The sequence below is a fragment of the Ictidomys tridecemlineatus genome, chromosome 11, assembly GCF_052094955.1.
Source record: "Ictidomys tridecemlineatus isolate mIctTri1 chromosome 11, mIctTri1.hap1, whole genome shotgun sequence".
Lineage (NCBI taxonomy): Eukaryota > Metazoa > Chordata > Mammalia > Rodentia > Sciuridae > Ictidomys > Ictidomys tridecemlineatus.
In genome coordinates, this window is record NC_135487.1 from 90,353,315 (window position 1) to 90,371,580 (window position 18,266).

Sequence of the window (18,266 nt, forward strand, 5' to 3'; positions counted from 1 at the left end):
TTTAGTAGCAAGAAATCTGACTAAAACAGTGTGTCAATAATAGATCTAACTATATTTTATTCAGGAAAACTGAATGCCACACCATATGTTCAGAGATTATCCCACTGATGACATCCTGCCCCTGAAAAGCTATAAAACATTTCCCAAAATACATTCACACTCATAATATAGGTGAGTCTACAACTGACTACAAAAGACAGGCTGGTTTGTTTGGAAGATCAATGCAGTAATGAAGAATCCTGTCAGTCTTGTGTGTCAGAAAGATCCTGAAGCTTCAGTGTTAGATTGGAGTCTTATTTTTGTTTCTTTCTCTATATGAAAATAAGGGACTTATTTCTGAACAAGAATTCTTTCAGTTTACTTTATCTGCAAAGATATAAAAAAGATTCCTGATTGCCACATTTCCAACTGGAAGTTTATGCTTTTATTATAAAGAGGTTCAATGTGGCAGGTGTGGAGACCATACCAAAAACTATAGACGTGATGTCTATCCTTAAAACACACAAATGGCTGCCCAATTTTCTACTTCCCTCCCCAGGAGGTTTTCCTTTTTTTCTTTTTTAAAAGAATGATATATACAACCAGTCATCACCCAGTGTTTTTTGGTGTTTGATTTTCTGCATATTCCAAGTCGAACCTAATCCAATCAGGCTTTCATCCAAGATCACTAAAGACTTTTATGTTCCTAAGTCACATTTCAGATAATTTGAAGCATTCACGATATTTGTCTCCCTTCTTTAAACACTGCACATCTGGCTTCTAGGACATCAGATTTCTGTTTTTCTCATTGCCTCTCTGAACATCCATTCTCAATGTCCTTACCTAGTACCTTCTCATTTCCCCAATCTCTTAATGTTAGAGAGCTAACTGAATGAATTTTTGTATATCTTCTCTTTTTCTCAATGCACTTCTTTCGTGCTCACACAGTCTCAAATACTTACATATCAGATATTTATAATATCATGAATTTCTATCTCTAGCCCATACCATACACTTAAACTCCAGACTTATATATCAACTATCAACTCAACAAAATCACCTGACAATCCAATAGGAAACTTAAAACTACTGTGTCCAATACCAAGACTTTGAAAGTGATTACAAAACTTACATTTTTTACAATATTCTATGCCATTTTTATAACTTTCAGTCTCATAATTACTAAAGTTAAAAATGTAGTTCTCCCTCAAAATAATAATAATGTAAATTATAATACACTGAGACATTGTAGCATTTTCAAATATTCAAAATTTGACAACACACTCTTTTCCATACTACTTATGACAATCAGAAATAATCCAACTCCTCTGAGAGAAATTTTGATGTTTTAAAAGACTATAGGAAAGGTAGCAGAATACAACAGTTACTAATATGGCAGTATGTAAAAATGTGGATGTGTAACCGATGTGATTCTGCAATCTGTATTTGGGGTAAAAATGAGAGTTCATAACCCACTTGAATCTAAAGTATGAAATATGATATGTCAATAACTTTGTAATAGTTTGAACAACCAATAAAAAAATAAAAGACTATATTATTTTGTATGGGCTAATATCCCTGAGGATCATAGCAAAAATTCTCAGCAAAATATTAACAAACTGAATTCAACAGCACATTAAAATGATCATTCACCATGATCAAGTGGGATTTATCCTAGGGATGCAAGAAAGGTTCAACATAGGCAAATCTATAAATGATATACCACATTAACAGAATGAAGGACCAAACCAGGATAATCTTAATAGATGCAGGAAATCATCTGATAAAATTCAACATAATTTCATTCTAAAAACTCACAATAAGTTAGATATAGAAAAAAATATACCCCAACATGTATGTCAAACCCACAGGTACTATCAATTTAATAGCAAGAAAATAGATCAATCAAAAATTGGAAAGAACCTGAATAAACTTTATGAAAAGATAATATATAAATGGCCAACAGGTATGTGAATAAATGTTTACAACATCATTAACCATCATCAAAATGTAAATTAAAACCACAATGAGATATCACTTTATAACTGTTAGAGTGGCAATTATCAAAAAGATAAAAAAAAGTGTTGGAGAGTATTCAGAGAAAAGGGAGTCCTTGTGTACTATTGATGGCAATGGAAATTCGTGTAGCCATTATGGAAAAGAGCATGGACTATTCTCAAAAAAATTAAACATAGGACTCTCATGTGATCCAGCAATCCCACGACTAGGTATATAGCCAAAGGAAACTCTGTGTGCCAAAGAGATATTTTTCTTTACCATGTTCATTGCTGTATTATTCAGAACAGGCAAGATATTAAAACAACCTAAGGGTCCATTAATGGAAATGAATCAAAAATCAATCAAAAGATATAACATTTAAGTTTTATAGTAGGAAAAAGTTCAAGAGATCTACTATACAACATGGTGACTATAGTTAATAATAAAGTTTTTATTTTGGAAGTAACTTAACAGAATTTTAATATTCTCATCACAAAATATAGTAAGTATTTGAGGTAATGCATATATATGTTAAATAACTTGATTGAGCCATTCCACAATGTATACATATTTTATATGTATATGTCACAATAAGTTAGATATATACATAATATATCATATTGCATATGACAAATACATATAATTTTTATCTTTCAATTTAAAAATTTAATAAAAATTTAAAATCATATTTTTATTTATTGTTTGAACAAGCAGTCTTTCTAGAATTACTTGGAGGATATACCTCCATAAATAAGGTAGTATGTATGCATGAGATTTTTCATTGCAACATTTTTTGTCACTATAAAATATTAGAAACAACTTAAAATCCATATATAGAAATTAAATGAGTAAACTATAGTTCATGCACCCGATGATGTACCTGTAATTTTATAGGAGAATGTCTATAAATTGATACAAAACAATTTACAGTGTATAATATTACATTAAAAAGAAGAGTACAGGGGCTGGGGATGTGGCTCAAGCGGTAGCGCGCTTGCCTGGCATGCGTGTGGCCCGGGTTCGATCCTCAGCACCACATACCAACAAAGATGTTGTGTCCACCGAGAACTAAAAATAAATATTAAAAATTCTCTCTCTCTCTCTCTCTCTCTCTCTCTCTCTCTCTCTCTCTCTCTCTCTCTCTTTCTCTCTCTCTCCCTCCCTCCCTCCCTCCCTCCCTCCCTCCTCTCTCACTCTCTCTTAAAAAAAAAAGTAAAAAGAAGAGTACAATGCATAATATACTGTCTCTTGGAAAGGACAAGATACAGACAGGTATATATATGGATTTGTTTATGTTTGTTAAAAGTAATACATAAATGATAAACCAGACATTAATGTAGTTGTTTACCTACAGTGGATGGGTCAGAATTGGATGGTAGGAATCAGCACCTCTCTGAGAATAATTCTTTGTATAATTTTGAATTTGGATACCACAATGTTCTACATGCTATAAACACCCCTTATCTGTAGAAGATATGTTCCAGGATTCTGAGCAGATGCCTAGAAATACAGAAATACTAAATGCTGTACTTACTGTGATTTGTCTTTTCTTTAGAATATTCTAACTACCAGCATCATTAAATTTACTACATATGAGTAAAATAAGAGTTACTTGACCAAGATTACTAGATACCATGTCAGTTTGATAACCCAGAAAGCTACTAAGTGGCTAACAGGTGGCTAACATTTATAGCCTGGATACCTTTGGCAAAAAGATGATTCACATCACAGGCAGGGTGGAGCAGCACAGTGCCAGATGGTGTAATACTTCATCATGCTTCTCAGAACAACATGCAAGATGAAACACATCAATTTTTAAATTGTGGACTATTCCATTTACTATTTAGGGGCACATGACTATTGGGCACTGAAAGTGCAGAAAATGAAACTGCAGATAAAAAGGGAGAGTTGTATTCAAATATAACATTAAATCAAAACTAATGGGGACACACTAAAACTGAACACAAATAGAAACTAGTAAATTACACTGTGTAGCAAATGTATTATCAAATCACAGCAGGAAAAACAAATTAATCTATATAATATTTTGAAGTATTACTCTGATTATATATCCTCAGTCTAAAACCAATGAGAATTTCCAAGAAATCTTCAACTTAACTTTCTACACTTGTCTTGATAGTGTATAGGTGCGAAAATTCTGTAACTATTTTATGTATATTGTGATAACAAGTTGATGAATAAATATATTGACATGTTTGGGGTGCAGAATTTTATTATGGGAGAAGGAAAATCCACAAAGGGAATGTCAGAAGGCAAGAAAGAAACCTATGGTTGGAATTGAAATAAAAAGAAGTCAGTAGGACCTTATGAAATTTTAAAAAAACGAATCATATTTCTTGTCTATAGATATGCTCAGAAGCAATGAGAAGGCCTCAGAAGCAATGAGCAGTTTCCAGATCTTGATTTCTAAATACTCTTCTCTTTATTAAAGAGAGCCAAGGTATTCCAGGGCTAGGAAAATACTAGTGAATCAATGCAGAGCTCTGCCTTCTTGAATCAGGCTACTTCTTCCCTCCTTCACAACTGAGATGATTAGAATAGCTTTCTGTGTTTATTGCTTCTGCTTTTGCCTCATATATTCTATTTTTAATATAGTGGACACTGTGATCCTATTGAAGACAAAATACAATCATGCCAATAATAAATCCCTGGGATGTTTCCATCTTCTTTGAAGTAAAACCCAAAGTCTTCTGAGCACCTCTAAATGCCTATAGAATCAGACCCCTGACCCCTATCCTCTCTCCCCTACTAAGATACTTCAGCCACCTTGGCCATCATGTTTTGTTTGGGATTCACCAAGAGCCTTCTCAACACAGGGTCTTTGTACATGTGGCTCTCATTAATTCAAAATGCTCTTCCTCTACATATCTTTTGGCTTTCTTTCTCACTTCCTTCATTTCTTTACTCAACTATCACTTTTCTGAGGAGGTCCTTTTCAGTCACTGTATCTAAAACCCCAAATTTTTTTCATTGTTTGCTATTGTCTTGTTATTATTCTATTTTTTAGGTGTCTATTTTACTTGTCTTTATTTTCTGTCTATTCTACTTGAATGTATACCCCACAAGTTTCTTTTGTTCACTACTGTAACCAAAGCTCAAAATCAACATGGCACATTATCAGTACTCAAATATATATTTTACTTAAGTAATAGAGTAAATAAACATACAAAACCATACAGGTAAATATTGTATCTACATATGTTATTTTATAACATATGTAGATACAATGGTATCTACATATGTTATAAAATATAAACTGTTATACCTAACATGTATAAATAAATATTTTTAAAAAGTGAGTTTAGGAGTTTGCATAAAGAAAATCATATATGTGTGTGTGTATATATATATATATATATATATATATATATATATATATACATACATACATACACATACACACACACAATGATGGTAGTTTAAAAAATTGAGCTAGAGCTTGACTAACAGGAACTGGAGGAAAAACAAAGAGTTTAGATGAAAAAGAAGTCATAGATTAAAGATTCACTATATACATTTGAAAAAATTATTTGAAAATGTGGTCATTCAAGATAAAGACTTATAATAGAAAATTATCCTTTCAATACCTCTCTCACTTTGAACCATGAAAATCACCATTATCTTATGAAAAGAAAAAAATGGAAAATAGGAAATTGTCACTCAAGCCAGACACATCGAAGAGTCACAGGAGGTATCCAACCTTGAAAATTAGGTTAAATCAAAGTTGTATAATTCCAAAGGTACTTTCTACCAGTTTATGGACTATGTCAAATCAAGAATTATGTTTTGATGTCACATTACACTTTTTTTCTCCAATAGGTCTGTTCAATGCATTCTTTTCATTAAACTTGGGTAAAAAATGAGAAATCCTGTCACTATTTCCTCTTTGTCTCTTAGAATTTTAAATAACTAACTTGGGAGACTCTTGATAAAATATCACTTGAAAGATCTGAAAGCACTTTACAATTAGTAAGATATTCTCACTTTGTTTTTTTTGTTTGTTTGTTTTGTTTTGTTTTTTCAGGGCTGAAGATTGAACCCAGGGCCTTACACATGCTGGGGAAGTGCTCTAAAACTAAGCTATGTGTATCTCCCATTCTGATTTTTTTTCTCTTTCAAGAAAAATAAATAAATAAAATATGCCTGACTACCATATATTATTCTTAAGACAGTTATTCTGTCTGCATAATCAATTATATATGTTGCAGAAAACATTTGAACTATTTTAAGGAAAATTCTCTTTGACCAGGAAGAACTATCGTTTTCTATTCATAAACAGAAGGAACTCGTGGTTTAAGGATCACTCAGATTCTATTATGAAGATGTGGAGAGCTATCATTGCAGTCCATCACTTACATTCCAGAAGAGAGAACCAAAGCATCTTCCAGCCTATCCAGAAGTCACTGGGTTATGCCCACTGAGCTTGTCTGAGGTTGTGAACAAACACCTCTGTATCACCCCTCTACCTCCAAGTGAACTCTGCCATTGAGGAATCTAAAACTGTTGAGATGCATAAAGAAAATCTCCCCTCTGGTAGAATGCTGAAAAATCAATGGCTTGAACTTGCGAATATTGTCTTAGTGAATGAGTACATACTACACTAACTTTTTAATTAGCTTCTTTCTTTTATTATCCTAAAACTTTCTTTTTCTTTTTCCTTTTTTATTTAAAAACAAGGAATCATAGTGAAGCCCTGTCCAGATAAGAGAACAATTTCCAATTTGGAAGGTTCTAAAACAACGTCAATTGCATCATAATTGTCAACTAGATTACATAACTTAGTATGGTAATAATTGGGTTAGTTTTGTTTTTCCACCAAATTGTGACCAATTCAAACAGAATAATTTTATCTTATGAGTCTTCACACTCTTTTTCACACAATATTTAGCTCATAGGAGACATGCAATCAAATTACTTACAAGAATCCACAAGATTAAGCTCATCAAATCTATGAATGAAAAAAGCTAGGGAGATGGGCAGCTCATTTGTTGAGTACAAAGTCCATAATCCAAATCATCTAAAATTGAATAAGGGTGCCGCAGTCTGGCTGGGCACAATTCAGGAGCCACTTGTCAAAAGAAACGAACTTTATTTTTAGAACCACACAGGCCAAACAAAACAGCTCCTCAGGAAAAACCCTCAGAGCCCAACTGCCACCACCGACTTCCCACAAGCCTCTCTCACAACCCCCAGTCTCTCCACCTCCCACAATCCTCCTGTTCTTGAGGCCGATTGGCTGGGTCGCGTGGGCGGAGCCAAAAAAGTCCCCCAGTAAGCAGCTCCGTGGTCTGAAAGGGCAGGGTGCTGGGGCCACTGTGAGCCAATCATCAGCTGGCAGTCTGAAAGGGCAGGGAAACAGCTCAATGAGCATCTCCAATGAGCATCACCGCAGAGGAGCCACTCAGCTAGATATTGCTGGGGTCCGCTGTGAGCCAATCATCAGTTGGCAGTCTGAAAGTTTGCTGGGGCCCCTTCAGCTGTGGCTCTCAACATAAGGGACAACTTCAAATCTTCTATTCAGACTTTGTAAAGAGGTATCCAAATATAGGTCTGAAAGAAATTTGACTAAACTGAAGTTCATAAAGAAAAATCCCAGGAATTATAGTTCACAACAAGCCTCAAAATAAGCTGTGATTGTAGCTCAAGTCATAACCAAGTCAGAAACCACCATCCATACCACCAATACCTCCACACCAGGCCACGAGTAGCACAGAGATCTTTCATATTAACAGGGAAAGAAAATGTTTATACAAGAGGAAGAGACTGGTTACTAGAGAAACAACAAAGGAGCAAAGGGCAAAGAACTCACAGAACTGCAAAAATTCTCAGAGAGAAGCAAACAACAAGCAAAAGGAACCACTGAAACAAACTAGGAACAAGGATTCTAGGATTCTCAGGTCAGAAAATAACTGCCTCCTGGTGGAGCTGGCAAAAGCAACATTCTGAAATCTTCCAGATCTCAGCACTAGAGAACGGCTTTGGAGAGTGAAATAATCAAAGATTAATTACAAAAAATAGATAGTAGAGAGCTGGATAAGCAAACGATGACGTGGAACAAGCAAGAAGAACCTGTGTCAAGGCCATTGAAGAGTTTAAGCTGAACTTGGACTAAACTAAAAAAAAAGAAACACTTCCTTTTTGGAAGAAAAAATTATCCTGAAATCTGTTCAGCACATAAGAGATGAAGTTAATAATTTGTGACAGAAATTGGCAGAACAGCAGAAGCAAAAGAAGCCCAGAACCCCCATGCCCATCCCAGTGGAAGCTAAGATGTTGGACACAGCCATCTAAATCCAAAACAGCGGCTCCACAGGACACACCAAAGAGGACTTGGCTCCAGCCAAAACACATGGAAGAAATCAGATGTGACTGTCATCCATGTCTCCCAGAATAAAAACTTCCAATGCTTTATGGCACATTAAGGATTAACATTTTAAACTATTTTTAGATAATTCGACAGTCAACCAAGCAGATTTTGTTTCCTATAATGATACAAGCTACCTCAACACCCAAGGACTGAGAATTCTGTCTTTTATTGGGCTATTGAAGTTTTGATAGCTTCCAGTTTCTAAAGTTGAAGGTAAATTTCATCTGAAGTAAGGTAAAGATTCGTCAGGTACTTCTCCTTTGTGTGTGGCTGACCTCACTTTCTGGTCCTAAGTGGGTCCTCCATCAGGCATGCTAGCCTTGGAAACATGGCCTCTAATAATAAGGTATATTTCCAAATCTTACTGAATTGATATAAATATCCTTTAAAGAAGATTCACAGATGAAAATGGTTGTTGGAAGCTTTCAAGGAAAAGAATAGCACAAGATATCAAATAAAGCAATGGTAGGCATGGTTATCACTGATTTTTATGAACTGACACCTCACTGTTTTTAGACTAAAGAGCACACAACAATCAGAGGCATTATACTCAGCTCAATATCTTCCTTTTGTTATTATGATATTTTCTAGAGAAAGATGTATCTTTGCATCAAAAATAAGTTATATAATACTGAATTTCAGTAGAAAATAGATGTTGAACTGCCAGGTTTCTTATCCTAAGAAATTTCAATCTTCATCCAAAAAGGCAAACTTTTTGTAAAAAAATAACAATAACAAACACAACAAAAGAGAGAAAGTAGTGTTTAGTTTGTTTACAGATGAGTGATAACCCTATGACAGTGTTATGTCAGTGAGAGTGTTATGACAGTATTATACCTTTATCATTCTATTGCCTCTTGTGCAGGTTAGAGTTCTGTTGGTGTCTGTTTCTACTTAATTAAGTCACTAAGTATGAAAAACCAAATGTATTTCTTAACTTTTAATTCAACTTGGCTTTTTAACAACATATTTTGGATAAGTGTGTTGCTGCTATGGTTATTTTAATATTCAATCATTTAATTGAATTTTCTGTTATAAATGGTTATATATATATATATATATATACAGCCAAAAATATGAATGAGAGTTGATATTTCCATTCTCACAAATCTATTTTATTCCAGAATTATATGTGGAATAATGTTTATTTTGAATGGCGGGAAAAAAAAGTAAAAACAATTACAAACTTAAGGCACCACAGTGGGTCCAGATCAGAACTTGTTCCTACTCTGCTTTGCTTAAGATACTCTACAAGATAAGGCATTCTCCTGAAAATAAGGCACAATTTTGCTAACAAGGCCCAGAGGTTTTAAAAAGAGCATGGGCAAACTAGGGTAACTGAATGATGATTAACATGATGAGAAATGATTAAAGATGCTGGTAGTTATGTAGCAAAAGAATCTGGACAAGCTATGCTAAATGAGAGTATCACCAAAATTTCTTATTTCTAGAACTGTTGCACCTTGTCCACTAAAGCCAAATTCTGGGATAGAATTCTGTAAGAGTCCCTGTCATCATTCCTAAACTTGAAGCTAAGTGAATTGATGTAGAAGATAACCCAAATTTGAACATATGTTTATAAATGGAAATAAGTCCTGAAGAACAAGCCACCATTATCCATATTCCTCTTGCTTGGGCCCCATTCTGGTCCTTCTTTGCACTTCAGAACCAAAGATTTACTGCAAACAGAAGAATCTGAACAACAGATGTATCCAAACAGCCTCTAATATCTTCAAAATGGCTTCAAGTGACCATTTTCCTTTTAGATCCCCAAGGTACATAATTTCTCTGTATCTCCCAGCAGGGAAATTATCACCAAATCTAGGAGTATTTTGGAAGATTCAAGTGGGAAACCATTCCATCTGTCTTATTCCCCAAGAGCATTCCTTTCAGCCTAAGGAACTAAAGTATTCTTAAGAGAAAGTCTCAAACTCCATAGCATGGCTTACAAGCTGGGCCAGGATAAAGTTTAGGCCAGGGAGACATCTAAGGACCAAAATTTAAGAAGGTACTCATTCTCAAGGTCATGCTATGAGACCTTTTATATTCTGATCATTTTTAATCTTTCAATATTCATGCCTCACACATTATACCCCAAGTGTCCTGAACTTCATGATGGTTCCTAAATGTCTGTCAGGGACACCCTTCCCCCTTTGTCAATCTTAATCTTCTTCCTACAATTCTCAGTGAGGGGGAGGATTTCTGAACAAGGTCTATGCACAAAAAAATTATATTAGGAGTCCTTATCTTTGGTCCTTTAGTATAACGTCTATCATGCATTTACCATTTATCAGTGATTCATTGTGTATGTGTGTGGGGATATGTTTCATTTTTTATAAATCAAATTTATTGAAGCACAATTTACATAAAATAAGAACCACTCATTCCAAATGAATATTTCTCTCCATTTATTTAGATATTTATTTTTCTTAGCAATTTTATGCCATTTCAGGCTACAATTCTTGTCCATATTTAATTAAATTCATCTTCAACTATTACATGTTTTCTATGTCAATTTTACAATGACTCACATCGAATTTTTAAATTTCTTTTTTAATTCTTCATTGCTATGATGTAGAAATACAATGGATTTTTCTCTGTCAATTTTGTATCTTGCTAAATTCTCTTTCTAATACTAGTTGTTTTTTTGGGGGGGGGGTAGGCTCCTTGATTCTTTTACATACCTATGTCATCTGCACATAATAGCACATGTAATGCTTTCTTTCTAATTTTAATATTTTTTTGCTTTTATTTTCCTTTTTGCATTTGCTAGGACTTTAGTATAATGTTGAAGACAAGTGTTGAGAATGAAGATTTTTATCATTTTTCCCAGTCTTAAAGCCATTATGTATAATTTAGATGAAGGTTCTTGTAGATTCCATTTTCCAATTTGAAGATGCTCTTATCTATTCCTAATCTCTTGAGAATTTTTGTCATTATTTAGTATTGAGTTTCGTTATATTCATTTTCTTCATCTATTAAGATTATTGTATGTTGTTTCTCCTCTGAATTCACATGATAAAGTTTCATTTATAAATTCCATATTTTTATAGATATTTACCCATTAATTTTTTCTTCTTAGCTCTATTTTTGTGATTAGTGCCTTTTAAAGAATATATCTATTATATCTAAACTGATAAATGTATCAGCATATTATCCAAATCATAGTATCATAATATTTACATATTATTGAAAGATAATTCTTATGTTTACAGATATTCTTCTTAATATCTGTATAATTTACAGTACTATCCACTCTTTCATTACAGAAATTTCCTGTTCTTCAATCTAGCTTGAAAGTGTACAATTTTACTAGGAATTTCAAGAAATAGTACTTTGACTTAATTATTTCTCTACTACTTTTCCATTTCTCCTTCCATTGCTTTCTACTCTTACTATTATCTCCTAAGTACTTATTACAATTTACTTATTTTATTTTATTTATTTGATTGTTTATTTTTGTTATGATCATCAACTTAGTATGGCTTCAATTTTTTTCTTTTGGTAGCATTTATGAAAGTGGTTTAGTTAGATTATTTTTTATATATTTGACTTTTTCTAAACTATGGAGTTAGTGCTACAAAATTTCCTCTACATACTGCTTTAGGTGCATCACTTAAATTTTGATATGTTGTGTTTTCATGGTCTTCCAGTTAGAACCCACATAATTTCTACCTGACCTATGAGTACTTTGACACATCAGTTCCACTAGTTTGATATCTGTAGATGTGTCTATATGTTCTAATCAGTTCCTGAGAAAACTTATAACAATTTCTCTATGCCTTTCAGTTTTATCAGATTTTTCTGCCTGTACCCAGGCTACTTGATATTTCCATTCATCTCACTATGATCTTTTGTTTCCTTTTTTGCTACCTTCTCTTTATGTTTCAGTTTAAGTAGTTTTTATTAAAATATCTTCAAGGTCATTAATATTTTTCATGAAGTTTTCCATCTATTCTAATACCACTCATTAAAATTTTTCCTTCCTATATTGCATTTTCAACTCTACAATTACCAAGTCATTTTTCATATTTTAGTTTGCCAATTATGTTATGTTTTCTTAATTGCTTCAGCACATTTATTTATTAACACCCTTTTAAAGTTATTGTCTAATAATCCTATCATCTGTAATTTATAAATCTATTTCTGTTAACTAATTTTTCACCTTGTAAAGAGGTCAAATTTTTCTTCTTTTCTCATGAGTTTTAATTGAATTCTGAACAGTTTGAAGTGCACACTATTGATTGTCCTTGATGTTTTTATATAAAGAATGTTTGACTTCAACTAAAAGACTTAAATGTAAGAACTGAAATGAAACTTTTTAAACATAAGTAAAAATACCCTTAACATTTGTTTTGGCTCCAAATTTCTAGATACAATACCAAAAGCACAAGCAAAAATAAACAACTTGGACTACTTCGTGCACTAAAAAGTTTCCATACATCAAAAAAAAAAATCAACAAAATGAAAAGAAACCTGTGGAATGGGAGAAAAATTTTGCCAGGTATATATTTTATACGTAGTTAATATCCAAAATATACATGGAATTAAGCAAATCAAAAGCCAAAAATATGTCTAAGAAGCATATGAAAAGTTTTCTCATTATCAGAGTAATGCAAGTAAAAAAAACAATGACATCACCTTACATCTGTTAGTATAGCTATTATGACAAAAGAAGAGAAAACCAGCATTAGTGGGGGTGCAGAGAAAGGGAATCCTTGTCCACTGTTTGTGAGAATATAAGTTGGTATAGCCATTATGGAAGAGGAATAGAGATTTCTCAAAAACTAAAAAATAAAGGAGAAGTACTGTGGAATGATATTGGTCAAATTATACTGTTATATTTGTGTATGAATGAAATATAGCAATGAATCCCATGATTATGTTTAATTATTATGCACTAATAAAAATATGTAAAAAAAATTTTAAATAGAACCACCATAAGATCTAGCAACCCCACTTCTAATTATATATTCCCACAAGAAATGAAGCCACTATCTTGATAAAATATCTGCAAATCCATGATTGTTGTAGAATTGCCCACAATAGCCAAAATATGGGTTAAACACCCTAAGTTTCTATCAGCATATAAATTGGGGGAAAATGCAATATTCACACATGCATACACACTGACAATGGAATATTCAGCCACAAAAAAGAAAGAAAATCCTGTCATTTTTAAGAATATGGATGAAATTGAGGATAGTACATTAAGTAAAATAAACTATAAACACAAAGATAAATACTACGTGACATTTTAAGCAAAAATGTCAAACTCATAAAATCAGGAAAATGGTGGTTTTCAGGGACTGAGGGTTGGAAAAAATAGGGAGACATTGTTCAAAGTGCAGTGTACATTATGTATATCATTAACAATTCTGGCAATCTAATTTATAGCATAGGTGGTAATAATGTGTTATTAATTTTAGAAAAAATAATATTTAATGTTGTTACAATAGGTTGTTAAGTAACTTGAAAGCTGGATTAATTTCTTATAGAGGTGTTTATAAGTTTTTCTTAGGGTAAATCTAGAGTAGATTTTTCTCCATGACTTGTTTACTCCTCTTTCCATTCTGAGGTCTCTACTAAATACCCCATGCATTCTATCTGCACTTTGTCTGAATGAATTTCAAATATCTCACAGTCTTAAAATTGTTCAACTGACAACCTACAACAAAGATTTCATTTTCCTGCATCGTGAAGTTTTGCTCTATACATGTGCATGTTATTATGTAGCTAAAACCTCAAGGAGGACTGTACAGATATTTCTAATATTCTTTTTCTGTGTATATTCCAGATTTCAATCTCCTCACTCAAACTCTAATCTCTATCTCTTTAACTCAGATAGTGGCACCATATTTATAACATAGATTATATTTGTATCTGACCAAAAAAAAGTACTCGTAAAATCAAGGTGAATAACAGTATGATTGTTGAAGAGATTATAGCTACTAAAGAGATGCTAAGTACTTTACATGTAAACAACAGGAAAGATACCTCAGGGCATTTGAGGAATTCAGGGTAAGACTGAACCCACTATAGACTCCAGAATATAAAAGAGACAATTCCTTTGGGAAGAGATCTGTCTTTTGGGTTTTTGTTTTGTTTTGTTTTGTTTTGTTTCTTTTAATCATTCTCAGCTTCACAGGCACTCAGAAACCATTACAACCAAGATTTCAGGGGACCCAGGTTGAGCATGAACTGACAGCAAATCTTCAAATACTCTAATTTGATTTAATATATTTATATCTGCTTTACTCTTGAGCCCAGACAAGGTGTCTGGATATTCACATCCCAGAAACCTAGAAAACTTTTGCTAATTATTTAGAACTGATTCTCAGCAATTATAATTTCCATCCTTAATTTCATGCTATGTTTCAGAAGGGAGAATTAAATTGATCTTAAGATAGCAAGAGAAAAGTGGCATGGTAGACTATTATTCAAAAATACTCACTTTCCATATTCTCCCTCATAAAATATATATTTCTTGTTTATCAGTGCTAAGCCTGGCTATGTGATTTGCTATGGTTAAAATGATGCAGACACAACTAACAGTATGGCAGCTCTAAAGTGAAGCTTTAAGAAGCAAAACACTTTTCATAAAACCTCTTGAGTCTCTACTACCCTTGACCTTAGAAATGACACATCTCATGTAACTGCAGATCCCTATGCTTGAATATTGGTAAGATAAAAATATGAAGTAAGTTTGAACCCACATTGAATCTCAAAATTCAGATTAATCTAGATGAGCCTCAAAAACTAGAGACAATTGGGGTTGGGATTGTGGCTCAGCGGTAGAGCACTCGCCTAGTGCAGGCGGGACCCGGTTTCAATCCTCAGCACCACATAAAAATAAAGGCATTGTGTTGTGTCCATCTACACATAAAAATAAATATATATTTTTTTAAAAAACTAGAGATAATCCACAAACCCATGTAGATAAAGAAGGAAACGTTAATTTTAATAAAACCACCAGCTTTCAGCATTGTGTTCAGGCAACATCACCAGAGCAGAATTTTACTAATTCTAGAAACATAAAAAAATTATAGTAAATTATGCTAAAAATGAATAGGATAAAAAGAAACAATAACAAGTTAAGAGATTTTTAAAGAGGGATTTTTTTATGGTTGACATAAATTGAAAAGAAGAATGAGAACATATGTTAATATAAAATGCTGTTTTCTGAGTATTTCTTTATAGATTCCAAGTTTATTAATAAGACTAGGTCAAACAGATAATTTTAGAGGTAGGAGGCCACAACTTTATGTAATGTATCATTAGGAAAAATTAATAGTAAAAGATTCTACAGTACCTGACCCAAGTTCTGGGCTTGCCATAAAGTGCATTCTTCTATTCATCAACCCAATTCAATAGGCATTCATTAGTTGTTTGAATAGTTATTTCAAGCCTAGTAATATCTGTCGAAATGATGAGTAAAAACAGACGTAACTTCTAATCTTTTAGACCTTTGTCTACCTGATGGGGAGTGCTGGGAGGGGGAGGGTATTAATACAATAATGTCATAAATAAATAATTCATCAAAATATATGAGTACTGTAAGGGAAATATGAGAGATGCTATGGGAATATAAAATTAAGAAAATTCAAAAAGAAGGCTCTTGGAGGAAATCATCATTGAGCTGAAATATTAGTAACTAGAAGTTAATGGAAACAAAGATAAGGTGGGAAATATTTCTAGAAAGAGTAATCATGCACAAGTACTTCAGTGGTATGAAGCATAAATGGAAATCTCTATGTCTAGAATACCCAAAGTTAGGAAAAGCAAGGAAAGTTATCAGGGATAACGAGTGTTATTGCTTAATGATAATGAGCTCAATTATCTAAGAAGACATAGCTAGTAATCTATAATATGTATGTAGCATCAAAATATGTGAGAATAAAACCAGTAGAACTGCAAGGTGAAATCAATAAATCTACCATTACAATTAAATGCTTCAACATCTCACTATAAGAAATGGATAGATCCAGTAGGAAGAGTATCAGTAAGGATAGAGTTAAATCCAATAACACCAATAATCAACTGAACATAAGGAGCTTCTATAGACTACTTCATTTGACAACAAATAATACAGATTCTTCTGAAACTCACATGAAACATTCACCAACAGAGGCCATACTCCATAGCATAAGGTGTACTTTACAAGTTTTGCAAGCCTAGAAAGCATATGGAATTAATTAAAACAATGGAATTAATTCAAAATCAATACCAGAAAGATAAATAGAAAATTCCCAGAAAGCCTTTGAATTTAAACAACACATTTCTAAATAACATTTAGGTAAAAATAGAAATCTCAAGAGAAATTCTAAAGTATTTTATTTTATTCATTTTTATGTGGTGCTGAGGATCAAACCCAGCGTCTTGCATGTGCTAGGCAAGCACTCTACTGTTGAGTCACAACCTCAGCCCCTAAAAATGAGAACATAACCTATACATAGTTGTGCAATGCAATAAAAGCAGAACTTAGAGGGAAATTTATAGCATAAAAAAGTGTTTATATTAGTAAAAGAAGAAAAGTTTGAAGTCAACTATATAATCTTACATGTTAGGAAACTAAAAAAGAAGAGAAAATTAAATTCAAAGTAAGCAAATGAAAAGAAAAAATATTTTTCCATATATCAAAGAAACTGAAGCAGGAAATCAATAGAGAAATTAAAATTTAAAAAAAGATAGGTTATTTTTCAAGTAGATCAATAAACTCTATAAAATTCTAGCCAGGTTAACTAATAAAGGAAAAAAAGGACAAAAATTACAAATATCTGAAATTAAAGAAGGACATCACTATGGATCTAAAAAACACTAAAGAATAATGAAGTAATAAAATAAATCATTCCATGTTCAAAAATGTGATAACCTAGATTTTAAATTTTTTTTTAGTCATCAATGGACCTTCATTTATTAATTTCTATGTGGTGCTGAGATTTGAACCCAGTGCCTCACACATGCTAGGCAAGTGCTCTCCCACTGAGCCACAACCCCAGCCTGATAACCTAGATTTAGTTGACCAATTTCTTGAAAGAAATAATCTGCCAAGACTCAGACAAGAAAAACTAGACAATGTAAGAAACTGAAGCAATGATCCATAATCTTTCAAAACAGGAAGTATCAGGCACAGATGAATTTATTGGTGAATTCTACCAAACATTTAACAAGAAATAATCATACAAATACATACAGTCTCTAAGAAAACCGAAGTGGAAAAAATAATTTCTAATTCTATGAGACCACTATTTTTTAAAACCACAACTTAATGAAGACATTTAAAAAAAAAACTAGAATTTTCATATGTTAGGTAGATACATACACGAATTTTCAATAAAATATTCACAAGTACAAGAATATATAAGGAGAATTATGCACCCTGGCTTTAGGGAATTGATCTCAGATATTCAAGGCTGTTTCAACATTCAAAAATCAATTAATGTAATCTATCATATCAAGAAGTTAATGAGAAAAACACATGATTATATCAGTAGGTGCAGGAGAAAGCATGTGACAAAATTTAATGCCCACTCACAATCAAGCTTTCAGTAGACAAGAAATAGAAGATAATCTAAACTTGATAGAAAATAGCTGCAAAAATAAATATATCAGCAATGTAGAAAATCTGAAAGAATTAGCCAAAAAAATAAAAACCTCTTGGAACTATTACATGATTAAAATAAGGTTGCAGATTCAAGATTAACATGCAAAAGTCATATAATTTTGCTCTATACCAACAAAAAGCATATAGAATTTGAAATGAAAACATAGTAACATTTACATTAGTACCATTTAAAATTAAATTCTGAGGTATAAATCTAATATATACATGCATACGTGTGTGTGTGTGTGTGTATGATAGTTTCTGCATAAGAAAAACTTCAAAACTCTAATTTAAAAA